The sequence below is a fragment of the Erinaceus europaeus genome, chromosome 1, assembly GCF_950295315.1.
Source record: "Erinaceus europaeus chromosome 1, mEriEur2.1, whole genome shotgun sequence".
Taxonomy (NCBI): Eukaryota; Metazoa; Chordata; class Mammalia; order Eulipotyphla; family Erinaceidae; genus Erinaceus; species Erinaceus europaeus.
The window spans coordinates 174658542-174676803 of record NC_080162.1 but is presented as its reverse complement, the minus strand read 5'-3'; positions in this window follow the sequence as shown (position 1 = coordinate 174676803).

The following is an 18262-nucleotide window of genomic DNA, read 5'->3' as shown; positions in this document are numbered from 1 at the left end:
GGACTGGGTTTCAGAGCCTTCCAGTCATCTTCCCATAAAATTAACCCTCCTGAAAGTATGGACCAAAATACTTTATGGGGTGCAGAAGGTGGGGATTCTGACTTCTGTAAGTCTCTGCTCGACATGGGTATTAGCAGGTTGATCCATACTCTTAGCCCATTTTTATCTTTCCCTAGTGGGGTAAGGTTCTGGAAAGTTGATATTCCAGGACACATTGGTGATGTCTTCTACCCAGGGAGTTCAGGATGGAATTGTAGTAGCATCTACAACATGGTGTCTTAAAGGCAGCTAAAATATGAGGCAGGACAAAATGTTTAATAAGTAGGAATCATAAAGTAAGAATACAGCAAATAAAAAATAGGATTTTTAGGGTGGTAAGAAGCTAGAAAGTCTATTTTAGGTATATTCCTAAAATAGATTTTAGGGGGTCTATGACTTTAGTAATTTTTGCTTGAGCTTGATAGCTAACATGCAGGTGGACTAAACATATTGTTTAGGAAGATGTTGTCAGAGTTGAGAATAGAAAGCTGAATTAGGGCAGAGAGTAGTTCCCAAACTTGAAGAGAATATATAAATACAATTAACTGTTTACCATATCAATCTGACCCAGAGCCCATGTACATTCATATTTTGCCCAGGATCCTGTATAACTTCTGAGTCCCTGTCACTCTGAGATCTCAGTCCATAGTCACAGCTGGGAACATTCTAGCATGCACTTACTTCAGAACAAATCTTCTTCGAATGGCAAAGTAGGATGACCCAGCCTCCCTTCAAAAAATGGGGCAGTCCCATAATGAGGGTACAGTCCTGAAAAAGCACATAAAATGGCTTATGTTGATGTCCCCAATGGATATGATCAGTGATGGCAGAGAGAGGGGTCTATTAGAGGTCTAGGTCTATATTATCTACAGGGGAAGCCAATGAATCCCTGTCTAGGGATTCATGGATGGGGTGGGTGCCTTCTCATTTAAATGAGTTGGAAAACCACAACTGAACTTAAATAACAATCTGGGAGTGAGTACAATAGGCTCTTGAAACAACTTCAGTTAAAGTATATCTATTTCAGATGGACCCTGGCTCTACTGCAAACTGACTATCGGTCAGCACTCAACTCTGCCCTGTGAGCCCTGACACTTCTCAAGGGTTCCCTGTTAGACATGCGCAGTATTCCTGAACTAAAGCACCCAGGTTATGGTGAGCCTGCAGATAAAAGGACACAGGAGGAGAAATGAAAACTCAGAAAGTCTTGGGCATAGAATTGAAATTCCAAGGGAAACCACTACAGTCTCCAAGGTCTTATTTTATTCCCAGTGTTGAAGACATTAAAAAAATTCCTAAACTTCCATTAAAAAAACTTGTTGATGAAAGCACTTCTATTACCCAATTTGAATGCCCATGGCACTGTCAACATGAAAGCATTAAAGGTTATAGATTGGTGTCCAAAGCATAGGAACACATATTAAGCTGGACAAGTAGCCAGTGGCTATAATTTATTCTCCAATGATGAGCCCTGCAAGTCAATTTTTTAGAGATATTTACCTTGAAATATTGGAGGAACTAATAGTAAAGGGGAAATACGGTCCTGATATGTGTTTGGTGACTAATTAAGCTGTTGAATTGATCCCAAAATAATTTAGGTAGCTACTTGTCTTCTTTCTGAATCCCCATTATATATCCTTCACAGGAGGCAAAGTTTCAGCTCTCAGGTTCCATTCAAATCTCTGTTATTGAATTCCCGTTAGTATAAAATCTATCTCTCTTTATTCATTTGGGAATCTCAAGTGTGCTCAACTAGTCTCCGCTTTACATAAGTTTTATTTTATGTAAAAGGTATGGAACAGATAATTTCTCTCTCAAAAGAAATGCCAGAACACTAGAGAGAAATGATTAATCCAAGGATGAATGCAAACTTTGAATGTGTCCCCCGTGTTACCTGCAAGGCATTAATAAAATTTCTCTGTTCGTTATAATATGTGTCCTAATTTCTTCTATTATTTAAATCGCTCCAGAGTCTTCTCTACAATGTGATATCTCATGGCAAATGAATTAAACCTTCTCAAATGATTTTCAGATACTGACCCAGAGTAACAAAGCTCCCTTGAGAAAAGAAGCTGGGTTTCCAGCACCATCCTGCCAGGACCTTTAATAATACTTTAAACCAGATGACTCAAAATATTGAAAATCTTGTTCACATCCTTGTAATCATCTGGATAAATTCCCCATTCTCTTAAGCAAAAAGTTGGGTTTACACAATAAGTTCAGCAAGCAAGTAGAAAGAACTAAAGAAGACACTACAAAGTACTTACTCAAATATTTACTACTTGGGCATAGAAATCCTCCTCTCCTACCCCTTATGTCATTTCTTTAAATCACTTAAAGTCTAACTTCATCAGATAAAATAAAGACTACAAGGGGTAAGAACTTAGAAGGATAAGGGCAAGAGACTTGTTCGCTTTAATGATGGCCTTTTTGGTCAATACCAGGCCACCCCATCATTTGGGGCTCTAGTCAGGGAATCCTTGGATTCCCACTAAGATATGATGGACTTAGACCTCCCATGGGTCTCTGGCTCCACCATCACTGGTCACTTCCATCAAGAATATCATCATAAGCCCTTTTGTGAGCCTCTCCAAGAGCTTGTCATCTTTGTAGAGCAGCAATGGTAGGGAATGTATTACTCTCCAATGGGAGGTTGAGTCAACCTACTATGCCACTTGAGGAAGACTGGTCCTGAAATTGAGTGCATCCTAGAATGTTCATAGCTGTGACCATGGACTGCAAGCTTAGACTGACAAGAGATTACACAAGCTCTTATGATAAATATGAATAGACATGGGCCCCAGGTCAGATGGAAGGGGTTAACAGTTAATGATATTTATATACTTTCGTCATATTTGGGAGGTACTCTGGCTCAGCTTTCTAATCCTATTATCAACTGTGATAATATCCCAGACAATATCTTTAGTTCACCTGCATGCTAGATATTAGGCTTAACCTAAAATTTCTGAGGTCATGGGCCACATGGATCATACTTAAAGGAGACTTCTTAGCTTCATTCCACATGAAGACCCCTAGTCTCATTTGCTCTGTTCCTATATTTGGGTTCTTTTTTATTGAACAAGTTACTTTATATCTTACCATCGTTCAGCCACCAAGTTGCAGATGCTACCATGATGCCATCCTGACATCCTCTGACAGATGAACTCACCAATGTGTCCTGGAACTTCACCTCTCCAGAGTTCTACCCCACTAGGCAAAGATAGAAACAGGCTAGAGTATGTCAACATACCAATACCCGTGTCCAGTGGAAAAGCAATTACAGAAGCCCGACCTTCCCACTTTCAGCACCCCATAAAAACTATTGGGCCATACTCCCAGAAAGGGATAAAGGCTTTTTGAAGATGAAAGCTTAGAAGGGAAGGAGAGAACGAAGATGATTTTTATGTCCAGAATTAGGAATGTTCTAATCCGAAGATGTAGCACCTCTAAAAATTAGAAAGATCATGAAACACATCCTCTCAAGGAACACCTCCCTTTATCTGTATCCTATCTACCATTTTTCTGCCAAGGGATTCATATTTTATGTGTGACTGCTGCTGAAGCAGAACTCAACACACTCAACACCCAGGAAGGCTGTGATCTCATCTATGATATCTCAAAAGAACTTACAGCTCATTCTGGACTATCCCACCAACGTTATAAAGCTATATTCAGATGCAACCGAGTTCCTTTTCTGAAATTTATCTCCGGTTTGGTCTTAAGTAACTACGGTGTACTACAGAGTCAACAGCTTTCACCTCTTTCTTGTTCTGTCCCAACTGAGCTGTGCATAATCCTCTCTTTTTCTGTTCCATCATAAATCAATCCTTTTTTTCACAATATTAGTATCCCCCCCATCTGCTTCTATGAGAACTAAATGAAATGTGACAAAGCAATGGTAGTCAACCCACCTCTAAGACCTTGGGAGAACTATCGTGGTTATCATGTGGGAGTGGGAGCAGAGAGTTTTGGTATTGGGAGGGAGTGTGGAACTGCACCCCTATTACCTTATAATCTTTTAAATATCTATTAAATCACTGATTAAAATTTTTATAAGAACTGAATGAAACATAAATATGAAGTCCTTAGAATGGGCCTGATTTCACAGAAAGACTTCTATCAATGTAGAACTACGATGAACTAAATTATGTTCACATAAATACACGTCTTTCTCTTTTTATTCCATTCACATCAGCCTTTTTAAAATATAGGACAAAATATACTTTTAAAAAAATTGGACCTAGAATTCAAAGTGCACTGACACCTAAAATATTCTCAGTGAACTACCCCCCACCATTCTTGAGGAATTCCATCTAAAATAGCCCTACTTTTTCCCACCAGGAGGTCACACTGCACACATGGATCAGCTTCCTATTATCACCATGACTACTTTGACATCCCTGTTCTCATCATTGCTGCTAGAGCTTAATATCCTCTTAAAAATATTTTCTCTTGAAAATAAATGAAGATCACTTTCATTAGTATTTGTCACTCCCTCAAGTTATCAGTACTGCTCATATTAAATATATATAAATAATTGGTACAACTCTACAAAAGAAAAAAAATAATATCCCAGTAAAAAAAATGTGGGCCAAAGAACTAGACAGTTTTCTGAAGAAGTGAAACACATGGCCCACAGACATATGAAGAAATGCTCCACTTATCTACAGAGAAATGAAAATTCAAAACTGCACTAAGATACCATCTCAGCTATTCTGAGAGAATAGCTTATGTCAATAAATCAGGTAATGACAGATACTGAAGAGGTTGTGGAGAAAAAGGGACTCCACTACACTGCTGGTGGGGATGCAAACTAACACAGCCCCTTGCAAGACTCTATAAAGAGTTCTTAAACAAATACAAATGGCATTACCTTATGATCCAGCAATATCACTCTTGGACATTTATTCACAGGACACTCAAACACTAATTGAAAGAGACATATGCACCCCTAGGTTCAGAGCTGTATTATTCACAACAGCCAAGGTGTAGACACAGCATAAATGCCCACCAACAAATGACTGGCTAAAAAGAAACTACAGAATGTTTTCTCCATGGAATACTATTCTATAGTAAAAAAAAAAATTGATATTGTGCCCTTTGGTATAAATTGGATAGAACTGAAGGGGATTATACTTAGCATGTTTTCACTCATATGTGGAATCTAGAGAACTCATAACATGAATGTGTGTGTGTGTGTGTGTGAGAGAGAGAGAGAGAGAGAGAGAAGCAAAAAAACTGTTTCTAAGACTTGTGAAAGCTATGGTAGTTATCTTTGGGAGGCAAGAGGGTGAGGACACTGATCTTTGTGGTGGGTGTGATGCAGAACTAAACACTGTAATCTTACAATCTTGTAATCCACTATTTTTTATCACAAATTTAAAAAGGAAAAAAGTTATCAATACTCATAAATTGTGCTGTGTGGGTCATAGTTCTTTCTTTAGGTTAAAAAGTACTAGTTGCAATAGATTAATGTACATGAGGGTGTATATAGAAATAAAACATATCAGTCACTGGGCAGTAGATGTATTGACTACTGTGTACACAGCACTGTTTGGGGGAATGTAATAGATAATAAATATTGATGGATTGTTACCATGTGCGGGTTACAATTACAAAATTTTATAAAGAAACAGATACAGTTATAAGAAAAAATAACTGTTAATTAAAATATAAATGTGGACAACACGGTAAGAATAATAGTGGCTATCTTTGGAAGGGTGTCAATATAGAACTTTGGCAGGTGTGGGGCAGAATGACACTTTGTAGCCTTACAATCTGATAACATACTGTTAATAAAAAAAACTTTAAAATGTATTTAAAAAATAATTAGTAGATAAACAAATATGGATAAAATGTGTAAGATGTTATTAGCAGACACTATAATCATCTTGGGACATCTCTTCATCAATAATCAACAATGGCTAATACTGGCATACCCTATCATGAACTCACAGCATATATCTGTAATTGATCATGACTTAGTCAAGAGAAAACCCTGAAATCTCCTCAGTGTACCTTCTTACTCAATCTATAGTAATCTATGGTAATTTATCTTCTTACTCACTTACTCAATAAGTATGTAGTGAACTGCCCAATACTATAATAAATGTTGGGCTAGAATGGCAAACTGTACGGAACAGTACAGTCTATGTACTCCTGCTGAGTTACTATGATGAACTTGGCATCTAATACAAAAGATATTTCCATCCTTGATTTAAACAATGTATGTGCCTTTACATCTCTTTGTTTAGATGGTATAAAATGAGGGAGGGAAAGATGTAGTTACTCTGTTAATTTGAAGACTCAAGAGCTTCAACCTCGGAGTGTGATAGACTCGTGAAAAAACTATTATTCTAAACTATACACCCAAAAGAAGATGTAGTAGGTAAGACAGAAAATCTAATGTATAAACTAAAATGGTAAAGACATTCACTACATCACTGTGCCACAGACTGAATTGTCTCCAGTGTCCCCTTTGTGGTCATATAGCCCTCATTACTACCTGAGTATTTAGCCACCCAAACTAAAACTACTTTCCCAGACTCCTTCACACCAATTTCAGACAGCAAGATATAAGCAGAAATATGTTTGGCAGCTTCTAAGAATCTTCCCCAGAAGACAGATGGTGCATACACTCTGTCTTCTTATTCCTTATGTTTTTCTCTTTGCCTCCTGACAAACAGATGCCATTATCTGGGACCTTACACTAGATAGATTGGAGTGATGATCTGAAATAGTCCTGGGTCCCTGAAGACTTCACACCAGCCATACCATCCTATCCCTGTACTCTCAGACTATCACATGAAAAAGAATTAATCACCAACCATGCTTAAAGCGTCCTTACCATAGGTCTGCATGACTCATGGCAAAGCCTACCCCTAGTATTATCCCCACATACTGCGCAGTCCTTGAGGAATAGTGTGGTCTAGTGATTCTAACTCTGTTCCTCCATAACACTTTTCACCTTTCTCTTCCCTGAGAAAGATTCATCTCCCTCAGCTCAGACTGACATAGACACAGTGGGTCATATCTGGCAAAAATCCAAAGGGGGGGGGGGAGGAACTTTCCATGAGTTTTCACAGAGGAGAGAAAGAACATATCAAAAGCTCTCAAAAGACCTCTCCTCTTATATATTTTTCCCTCAACTGAAACTTGAAGCTATCACTGCCAAATGGATATGAATATCCTTAGCATCAATAAAACCATCCCATGGAACTAGAAAATACCAGTAGCTGGCAAGAGAGGGTTGGAGAGTTGGGAGGGGGAAAAAAAACAGGGATTGTACTGGGATGGAGGAAAAGTAATGTTCTAGTTACATATTAGCCTAACAAATCATCCAATACTCTGTGGCTTAAAACAACAATTTTGATTCATATTCTACAGTTTGGACAGAGCCTAAGCAGGGATGGCTTACCTCTGCTCACATGAATTTCCATAAAAGAAAAGAAGGATTGGGCCATGAGGGGGAGAGGGGTATTCAGGTCCTAGAACATGATGGTGGAGGAGGACCTAGGTGGGAGGTTGAATTGTTATGCAGAAAACTAAGAAATAGGGAGTCAGGCTGTAGCGCAGCGGGCTAACCGCAGGTGGCGCAAAGCACAAGGACCGGCATAAAGATCCCGGTTCGAACCCCGGCTCCCCACCTGCAGGGGAGTCGCTTCACAGGCGGTGAAGCAGGTCTGCAGGTGTCTGTCTTTCTCTCCCCCTCTCTGTCTTCCCCTCCTCTCTCCATTTCTCTCTGTCCTAACAATGACAACAACAATAATAACTACAACAATAAAACAACAAGGGCAACAAAAGGGAATAAATAAAATAAAAATAAATAAAAATTTTTAAAAAAGAAAACTAAGAAATGTTACACATGTACCAACCACTGTATTTTACTGTTGGCTGTAAACCATTAATCTCCCCCCCAAAGAAAAGAAGGTATGAAGATAGGGAAGGGAGACTGAGGTGGATGGAACAGGGAAGAGGAAAGGAGGAAAGAAATCCAAAGGTTTGTCTTCTAAATGACCACTCATTAGTATCTGTTACTTACTTAAAGATTTGAAATAGGACTGGAGAGACAGCATAATGATTATGCAAAGGACTTTTGTGCCTGAGGCTCTGAGGTCCCAAGTTTAGTTCCCAGCACCACCATAAACCAGAGCTGAGCCTTGTTCTAGTCTATCTATCTATCTATCTATCTATCAATCATGTACTAGCTATCTATCTCATCAAAATAAATAAAATCCTCTCATATGTTTGCCTTTTTGTCAAGCAATATTTGCAATAATAGTTTTCTAACTGTCCTTCTTAGCTAAACAATGTAAGTTATTAAATCATACTGGAGATAGGCAGGCTGGCAGAGACAGACAGATCAGAGAAAGAGGGAATGGAACATACACAGCAGGAGGCAGTCAGCTCATAGGGCTGAGCAAGAGGCTCCGACATCAAGTGATGTGTCCTGAGAGCACTCATGCTAATGTCATGTAAATGGAAGGTTTGATTTTAGCCCACCAGTCACTTTCAGTCTATTTCAAAGAAAACAATCATGTTTCTCACAGCCTAGATGAGTAGGTGTGAGGCTAGAGGTGCTTCTGCCCAGGAGTTCTGCTCATGTTCAGGGATGAGAAGGTCAACACTCTACCGTGACCTGCTTTGGATTTAGAAGTGGCCTTAGAGATATTAACTCTCTCTGTAGCGGTAGTCACAGATTCAGATGCACGCTGGAATCCCCTAGAGAACATCTACAAAATTTCTAACATAGAGGTGTCATCTGAGGCTCTAATTTGACCTCCAGAGCCTAATCTATGCAGTTTCATTGCTCCAAGGCTGCTTTTCCATTTAGGTAGAAAGAATGATAGAGTGGGAAGAAAAGCACCACCGGACCTGTTTCCTCCCAGTGCTACAGCACCTCTTGTGTGGTACTGGGGCTTGAACTTGGGCCCTATGCATGATAAGGTATGTGACCTATCCTAGTGAGCTATCTTGCCAGCCCCCAGGGATTCTTTTTATATCCCCAAGTAATTTAAAGCTATCACTCTATGAAATCTTACAGAATGAAGTCTTAAAGACTTACTAGATGAGTGTTCAGGTTCACCCATGGAGCATCTTCCCTTAATTTATCTGTGGGTAAAATGGGAAGAACAGAAAGGCAAATATCTCATCTGGATAATGCGCCTGCTTTGCCATGCATGTGAACCAGGTTTGAAACTGATCCCCAATGCATTTGAGAAATTTTCAGTACTGTAAAATCTTTCACTCCTCCTTCTCCCTCTTCCTCCCTCTCTCTCTTTCCTTCTCCCTTTCCCTTTTCCTCTTCTTCTCCCTCTCTTTCTCCCTATTCCTATCTCTATCTCTATCTCTCTCCCAGCCTGAAAAAGTCAGCCTAGGGTAGTATAACCCTGATAACAATAATAAAATATTCAATGAACTCTGTGTGTGTGGAGGGGGAATATTGACTCTTAAGATTATATTCTGCTAAACTCCTCGCTATATAGAAAACCTGAAAGTGGTTTTTAACTGTCCCGTGCAGATTTTGAGACTCACAGGAGGAAATGCTCATACAGTATGACATTCCTAGTGAAAAAGATATCTTTATTAGACATTGAAGAATTTGAACTTAAATAACTCAAGCTATAAGTGCTCTTTGTGTACCAAATCCACTTTTCTCCAGTTGAGTCTCTGCGCACAATGGGACAGCAGATATATTTGCCTGCAACATATGATTTTCACTGAGTTTACAGTACATCTGATTGTTAACTGAGGAGCCAGCATGACCTAAATAATGTGCATGGAAGAAGCACATGGGAATATTCCCATAAAGGATTATATATTTTAATCCACCGGTACAATTCTATCACAAATTAAGAAATACTAACACAGTATCAGCTCCCAATCACTGGTGAATTTTTCACAGCTGTTTCAGGGATAGCCAAGGAAGAAGAGACCACCACAGAACTGTGGGTTCTTCTACCTAAGAGGTTTAGAGGCTTTGCCTAGGGAACCAAGGCTTAGGAATGAGCCAAGAAAAAAGAATTGAAGTAAAAAAACTGAAATCACTAAGATGGTTAAATCTGACTAGACCTAGTTCCTTAATAGATGTTGGCAATTGTGACTTACTTGAATCAGGTATAAAGCATGTATAAAGCATGTTCTTCTCCAGATGACTAGCTATGCAGTACTGTAACTTGTGCCTTAAAGAATCACACTCAAACATGGTGGAGGTGCAGGGGGTAATTCCTACAGACTGACCATCTGTCTGCCCAGGTCACCTTCCTCATCACAGGGAGAACTGAGACAATATAGAAGTTTCCACTTGGAAACTGCTTTCTCTTCCAAGCATCTATCCAGTCTGCCTCCTTTCCCACCTCAAGACTGTCAGTACCTACAATATGTTGAGGACTGGTAAAATGGTGGGTTACTTTACCAAGCAGGCAGCCCAGGTTTGAGACCAGCTCCCACCTCACCAAAGGCAGCTGCAGTGCCGTGGTCTTTTTCTCTTTCTCTCTCCTCTCCTCTCCTCTCCTCTCCTCTCCTCTCCTCTCCTCTCCTCTCCTCTCCTCTCCTCTCTCCTCTCCTCTCTCCTCTCCTTTCTTTCTCTCTCTCTCTATCTCTCTCTCTCTCCTTTCCTCTCTTATTGGAAATAAATAGATAAATAAATAGCTATCCCTGATAACTGCAGTGCTAATCTCCTGCTACACTCAGCTGTTCCAAGCTCAAGCCTCTGAGTGCTCCCCTAAAGGAGGTACTTAACTCCACCTTTTACCTGAGCACCAGTTCCTCCATCTTGGTTTTGCTTGTTGCTCTACATTGTCACCATGATTTCCCCAGCCCTGTTATCATTTCAGAGAATTGTATGCCTTGGTCAAGTTTACAGAGACTTTGGCACTGCTCACTCTCTGCAGGCCTAGCCCCTGGGCAGAACCTCCCCCCACCCAAGTCCATGTGGCTCAGACATGAGGCTGAGGTGCCCTGGTGGCAGCAGGCAGACACTGGGGTTGGCAGGAAGTGTTCCACCGATGCAGAGCAGACACACATCATGTGAATAGGACATGGAACTGTGCAAGGGTTAAAATAAAAAGCTCCCTTGGTAAGGAAAGTGATCTGACCACTGAATTGTAGCCCTTGATAACTGCACATCCTGCACAAAATTACAAAGTGCACTTCAGTATTCAAACTCACAGTGAAGATAAACTGTGATCACACCTGTGTGTCTCACCTGCTCCTTGGCAGTGCTGCAGAATTTCAAGTTCAAATCTCATGCAATGGTAGCTTACAGCTGAGATCTGACAGGGTAAGCGATCTTTCCATTAAATTGACATTAGTCTGTGATTGTTGTTTTATATAAAGTAAAATTAATGAAACAACAAATCCAAGAAGCAATCATTTGGGGCTACAACATTAAGCTACTGTAAAGTTCAACAGGCTGGATGGGGCAGTGGTGTCTCTGTAGAGAACACATGTCGTAATGTTCAAGGACCCAGGTCCAAGTCCTCAGTCCCGACCTGCAGGGGACAAATTTCCTAAGCTGTGAAGCAGTGCTCTTGATGTCTCTGTCTCTCTCCCTCTCTTTGTCCTCCTTCCCTCTTGATTTTTCTCTGTCTCTAGTCAATAAACAAAATATTTTTTAAAAATTGAAGTAAAGCATACTCTATAGAGTATGGATTTGGGAGCTCTAAGACCAGGAATCAAAATTTGATTTTATTTTCTATTGTTGTTGCTATTGCTGTCATCATCACCAGTGTTCCATTTTTTTCTTTTCATTGATTTAATTATGATCAACAAGGTCATTTGATAAGAGTGGTACAATTCCACGCAATCCCCAGCAAAAGAGTGGCACATCAGCTTCTCCTCCATTGGAAGCTTTTCTATTCTTTATCCGTCTGGGAATATGGACCCAGAATCATTATGGGGTACAGAAGGTGGAAGTGAGCTGTTGGGCTCAGGCAAAAATTGTTAAAGTCATGGGGACCTTGAAATATACCTAAAATAGACTTCCTAGCTTTTTCCAAAATGGAGACCCCAAATCTCATCTGCTCCATTCTTACTGTTAGATTCCTGATTATTGAACAATTTGTTCGACTTTATATCTTAATGTTTTTCAACCACCAAGTTGCAGACGATACCATGATGCTAACTTGAATTCCCTGGGCAGACGACTCCCCCCACCCCCCGTTTCCTTTTTTTTTCTCACAATTTTTTTAAAATTTGTATTAATAAAATGGAAACACTAACAAGACCATAGGTTAAGAGTGGTACAATTCCACACAATTTCCACCACCAGAACTCCTTATCTCATCCCCTCCCCTGATAGCTTTCCTATTCTTTAACCCTCTGAGAGTATGAACTCAGAATCATTATGGGGTGCAGAAAGTGGAAGGTCTGGCTTCTGTAATTGCTTCCCCGCTGAACACGGGCATTGGCAGGCAGAGGCAAAGATACCACAGAATCAAAGCTTCCTCCAGTGCACTGGGGGCCAGGTTCAAGCCTGGATGTGTGTGTGAAAATTCTGCTCTTAAAGTGTGAGTCTATCACCAAACTCCTTGGAGCCTCTCTTCCTTGCTTTTTCATTAATGATTTCATAGTGGTTCACAAAATTATAGGATTACAGAGGTGTAGTTCCACAATGCACACACCACCAAAGTTCTGTGCCTTACCCCATCCCCATAATCACCATTGCTCTCACAAAGATAGAGAAATAGTGTAGTTACTCTCCTTTTTATATATTATTTTTAATTTGATATGACAGAAAGAAATTGATCGGAGAGGGAGGGGCCTACAGCACTGCTTCACCACTCAAGAAGCTTCTCCCACCCCCCCACCCCCCCCCCCACAGATAAGGACCAAGGTCTTGAACTCACGTCTCTGTGCATAGTAACATGTGTGTTCAACCCGGTGTATCAACACCTGGCCCCTAGCTACTTTCTTTTGTTTGCAAGTTCATATATTATTTGTTATATCCCACATATGAGTGAAACCATCCGGTAATCTTTCAGCACTTATCATTTTGTCCCAAAGGATTCTATCTAATTGTTTTAATTTGAATATCTCTCATAACTTCTTTATCTGTCAGTGGGCATTTAGGTTGTTTCCACTCCTTAGCTATGCTTGAATAGTGCAGCTACAAATATAGGGGTATACATGTCTCTTCAAACTAATGTTTTCCTGCCTTTTGAATATATGTCTAAGAGTGGTATTGCTAGAAAAAAGATATTTCCATTTTTATTTGTTTATGTTCACTTCACCATCTTTGCCTACTTTTCGAACGAAGGGTTAAAATATATCCAAGATAACAATAGCAAGCTGGGTGTTGGGATATTGAGCTTCAAAGGCAGGCAGTCCTATGTTCAAAAGCTGGAACTTGGGTGGGGGTACATAGCATAATGGTTATGAAAAGAGACTTTAGTGCCTGATGCTCCAAAGTCCCTGGATCAATCCTCCCACACCACCACAAGAAAGAAAGAAAGAAAGAAAGAAAGAAAGAAAGAAAGAAAGAAAGAAAGGAAGGAAGGAAGGAAGAGAGAAAGAAAGAAAGAGAGAGAGAGAAACTAAAACTTAATATAACTCCAACCTATCTTTTTCTAACCAAAGAAAACCTCCTTCAAACCTAGTAGTAGTTCCTCTCCAATAACCCACATGTGCATCTCTTAAAGTAGCCACCTACATTCTTGCTTAATAGTCCATTGGCAAATGAAAAAGAAAGGAAGCTACCAAAGTGTAGTAACCTAGCAGAGTTGGCAGCTTTGAGGCATTACACCTGTCAAACCAACACTGTCTCAACCCTCACATGAACTGAAGACAACTTGGGAGCAAATGCAAGTACAGAAGCTCATAGCCAAAATCCACAACCACATATAACATGTTACAACTTCTTCTTGGGTTCCAGGGATCTTGGCCATATACAGCTCTGTCCTCCACTGAACAGAAGGTTCCCATTTGCCTTGATGATTCTCGTCAGGTTTGTTGCTGCTGCTGGCATTCTTGTCAGGTGAGTAGTAATATGTCCCTCCTTCTATCACCTGAAGTTAACAAAAATATCAGATGGTTTTGGTTGCAGGCTGTGACAGCTCTGGAGTGCCACTGTAGCAAGACTTGAGTTGCAGACCTTCTGTAGGTCGTAACTTGGATTGCATTCTATTGAACATGTATTTTTTTACCATTTTATTACTGATTTAATAGTAATTTAAAAGTTTATATGATGATAAGGGTGTTGTCTACACCACTCCCACTACCAAAGTTCTGTGACCCCACACCCTTCCAATAGTTACCATCATAATTCTCCCAAGGTCATGGCTATGGTTGACTATTTTTCCCCCTTTTCAAGAAAGAAAGAAATCTAACTCAGAATGGACTCTCTCTGTGTGTGGTGTCTCTTCTCTATTTCCCTTTCTCCTCTTGCTATCCCTAGAGTTTACAGTGGACAGTAGATTTACATAATTGTCTATTCTTGCTTTCCCTTTTCCCATTTTCTTTTTATTTTGGATTTGGTTGCTATTTTTTCTTGGACTGGAGGTGTTGTTTGGCTAACTGGTATTTGTTGAACTGCATCAACCTTTGCCTCAATTACTATTGTTGTAATATTGTTGGTGACTGCATTTGTCATAAAGGTCTTTAGTATAGTGTGGCCTGTACTCAAAACACAATGAATGAAGAATGACAGAACAAAAAAATAAAAAACATCTACATCAATAAAAAAAAAATGGTTAAATCAAGATCAAATAAAACTGCAACCACAATGAATCAGGACAGGAACCCAAAAGAAACTTCAAATCAGTCAGAAGTAACCATAGATAAGAAAAGTATATAAGCAATAATAAACCTAATAATCACAGAAATGATCATGGAAGAAAGGGCTATAAGAAATAGGGAAAAAACAGATGAGACACTCAAGGAGAATAAAAACTACCTAGAAGTAATTAGAGAACTGAAAGCTGAAATAGCTGAGCTAAAAGGCCAATTAGCAGAACAAGCTAATCCTATAACTGAACTGAAGAAAGAAGCTGAGGGAAGGGAAGGCAGGCTAACAGAAGCAGAAAACAAAATTAGCCAGACAGAGGATAAGCTAGAAAAACAAAAACAAAACAAACAAACAAAAAAAACAAAGAAAGAAGTAACAGAGCTGAAAAAGAGATCAAGAGACACTGAAAACAACAACAGAGACATATGGGATGATCTCAAAAGAAGTAACACTCATCCCCAGCTTCCCACCTGCAGGGTAGTAGATTCACAGGCAGTGAAGCAGGTCTTCAGGTGTCTATCTTTCTCTCCCCCTCTCTGTCTTCCCCTCCTCTCTCTGTTTCTCTCTGTCCTATCCAACAATGATGACAACAATAATAACTACAACAATAAAACACCACAAAGGCAACAAAAGGGAATAAATAAATAAATATTTTAAAAAAGAAGTAACATTTGTATAATTGGCCTACCAGAGGAAGAAAGAGAGGAAGGGAAAGTAAACATTCTAGAGGAAATTGTAGAAGAAAACTTCCCAGACCTAAATAACAGAAAGGACATTAAGATTCAAGATGCCCAGAGAGTACCAAACAGAATCAACCCAGACCTGAAGACACCAAGACACATCATAGTTACAGTGAAAAGAAGAAAGGATCCTAGAGGCTGCAAGAGAAAAACGAAAAGTCACATACAGGGGAAAACCCATAAGACTATCAGCAAACTTCTCCACTCAAACTCTAAAAGCCAGAAGAGAATAGCAAGATATCTATTGAGCCCTGAATGAAAAAGGGTTTCAACCAAGGATACTATATCCTGTTAGACTTTCATTCAAACTGGATGGAGGTGTCAAAACCTTCTCAGACAGACAACAGTTAAAGGAGGCAACCATCACCAAGCCTGCCCTGAAAGAGGTACTAAAAGACCTCTTATAAACAAGAACATCACCATAATACTTGCCATATACCAGAGGAAATAAAAATTGTTGAATAATGGCACTACAATACATTAAATCCATAATATCAATATATGTCAATGGCTTAAACTCACCCATTAAAAGGCACAGAGTGGGAGGATGAGTCAGAAAACACAACCCAACCATATGCTGATTGCAAGAATCCCACCTGACCCAACAAGACAAACACAGACTTAAAGTGAAAGGATGGAAAACTATCATACAGGCTAATGGACCACAAAAAAGGGCAGGAACAGCCATTCTCCTCTCTGACACCATAGACTTTTAATTAAATAAAGTAATAAAAGATATGCAAAGCCATTACATAATGACTACAGGATTAATCAACCAAGAAGATTTAACAATTATTAACATCTATGCACCCAATAAGGGACCATCTAAATACATCAAACACCTACTAAAAGAACTACAAAAATACATCAATAGTAATACAATAATAGTAGGGGACATTAACACTCTACTCTCACACTTAGATCAACGAAGCAGAGCATCAACAAAGAAACAAGAGAATTAAATGAAGAGATGGACAAACTAGACCTCCTGGACATTTTCAGAGTTCTTCACCCCCCAAAAAAAACTGCAATACATTCTTTTCAAATCGATGGGGTTTACAGTCAACAATATTTATACCCCTTCCCCATATTAGGGATCTATTCTCTTCCCTGATGTAGCTTTCTGGTCCTCTTTCCAGCCATGACATCATCTCCCCAGACAATAACTTGGATCCACCTGCATATTAGATTTCAGGCTCAGGGGAAAAAAAAAAAAAAAAAAAAACTAGTATAGCCGCAGGCCCTTTGGAATATAACTAAAATATGCCTACTAGTTATCGACAAAATGGAGGACCCCCCTCCCAACTCTTCATCTGCACTATTCCAGCATTTGGGTCCATGATTCGTCAACAATTTGTTTGGCTTTGTATGTTAACTCTCTTTTCAATCACCAGGTTCTAGAAGCTAGCATGATGCCAACCAGACTTCCCTGGACAGACAACTCCACCAATGTGTCCTAGAACTCTAATTTCCAAGAGCTCTTCCCAACTAGGGGAAGAGAGAGACAGACCAGGAGTATGGATCGACCTGTCAATGCCCATGTTCAGCGTGGAAGCAATTTTAGAAGCTAGACTTTCCATCTTTTGCATCCCACAGTGGCCTTGGGTCCATACTCCCAGAGGGTTAAAGAATAGGAAAGCTATCAGGGGAGATGATGGGATACAGAGTTCTGGTGGTGGGAGTTGTGTGGAGTTGTACTCCTCTTATCCTGTGGTTTAAGTCAATGTTTCCTTTTTATAAATAAAAAATTTAAATAAAATAAAAAAGAAAAGTAAAATATTGGTATGGTCACAGCAAAATAACTTCAGGTTTATAAGCTCTGCCTTTCTGCTCTAAATCAAGTACAGGATTTTTGCAGGACTATTCCCTAAATCCCCCTACTTCCAATTCCACTTCTCTTTCCTCCTCCTTTTCTCAGACACAAACTGTTTTTGTCAAGCCTGAAACCCAAACTTTCTCACATTTTTCTACTAAGCCTAAACCAGCTAACCTGCCTTTATATGGACCTTATCTATACTGTCTTACTATGCCAAACACCAACCTACCACCACAATCTTTGATCCATGGAAATCCTTTCCTTAGCCCATATCCTCCTGTTTCCTCCACACAGCCTCTAGAGCCTCCACCTCCACCCCCTGTGGTGCCCCACCTCTAACCCCTCTTCCTGTGTGTTCACCATCCCCCCTTCCACACACACTTCAACAGGCTACCCCCTGTGACTCCACACCATTTAACCCATTCTTACCCCTACCACCTCTTCCTACTGTGCCAGATGACTCACTCAACCCCTTCCTAACTACTCCTCCTCCTCCTCATTCTCCTTTGACTTCACCTGCTATAGACTCAGATTTGCCTGCTACCAGTTATAAAAACAGAAAATTCCCTTTCAAAACTGCATTAGGGAGATGTTTAGAAGAAGGACTTAAGAAAAAAGGTTTGTCTGAACTTAATGCTTTTCCTGTCCTCACTACAGGGGAAGGGGCTGAGATGAAATATGAAGCCTTGCCCTATTGGGTTTATAAAGCTCTTAGACAGTCAGTTAAGCAGAATGACTTACAGGCTCCTTTTACTAGGGCTGTGTCACATATACTGCAGACACTGTCTTCTCCCATATGATTGGAAACAACTGATGAAAACTGTAATGTCAAATTCTGCTAGTGCCCTGTGGTTTCATGAATACAAAGAGGTTGCTACAGCTCTAGCTATAGAGAACAAACTTCCCCCGTTCAATTAGTGGGTGAGGGTAATTTTGCCTCTA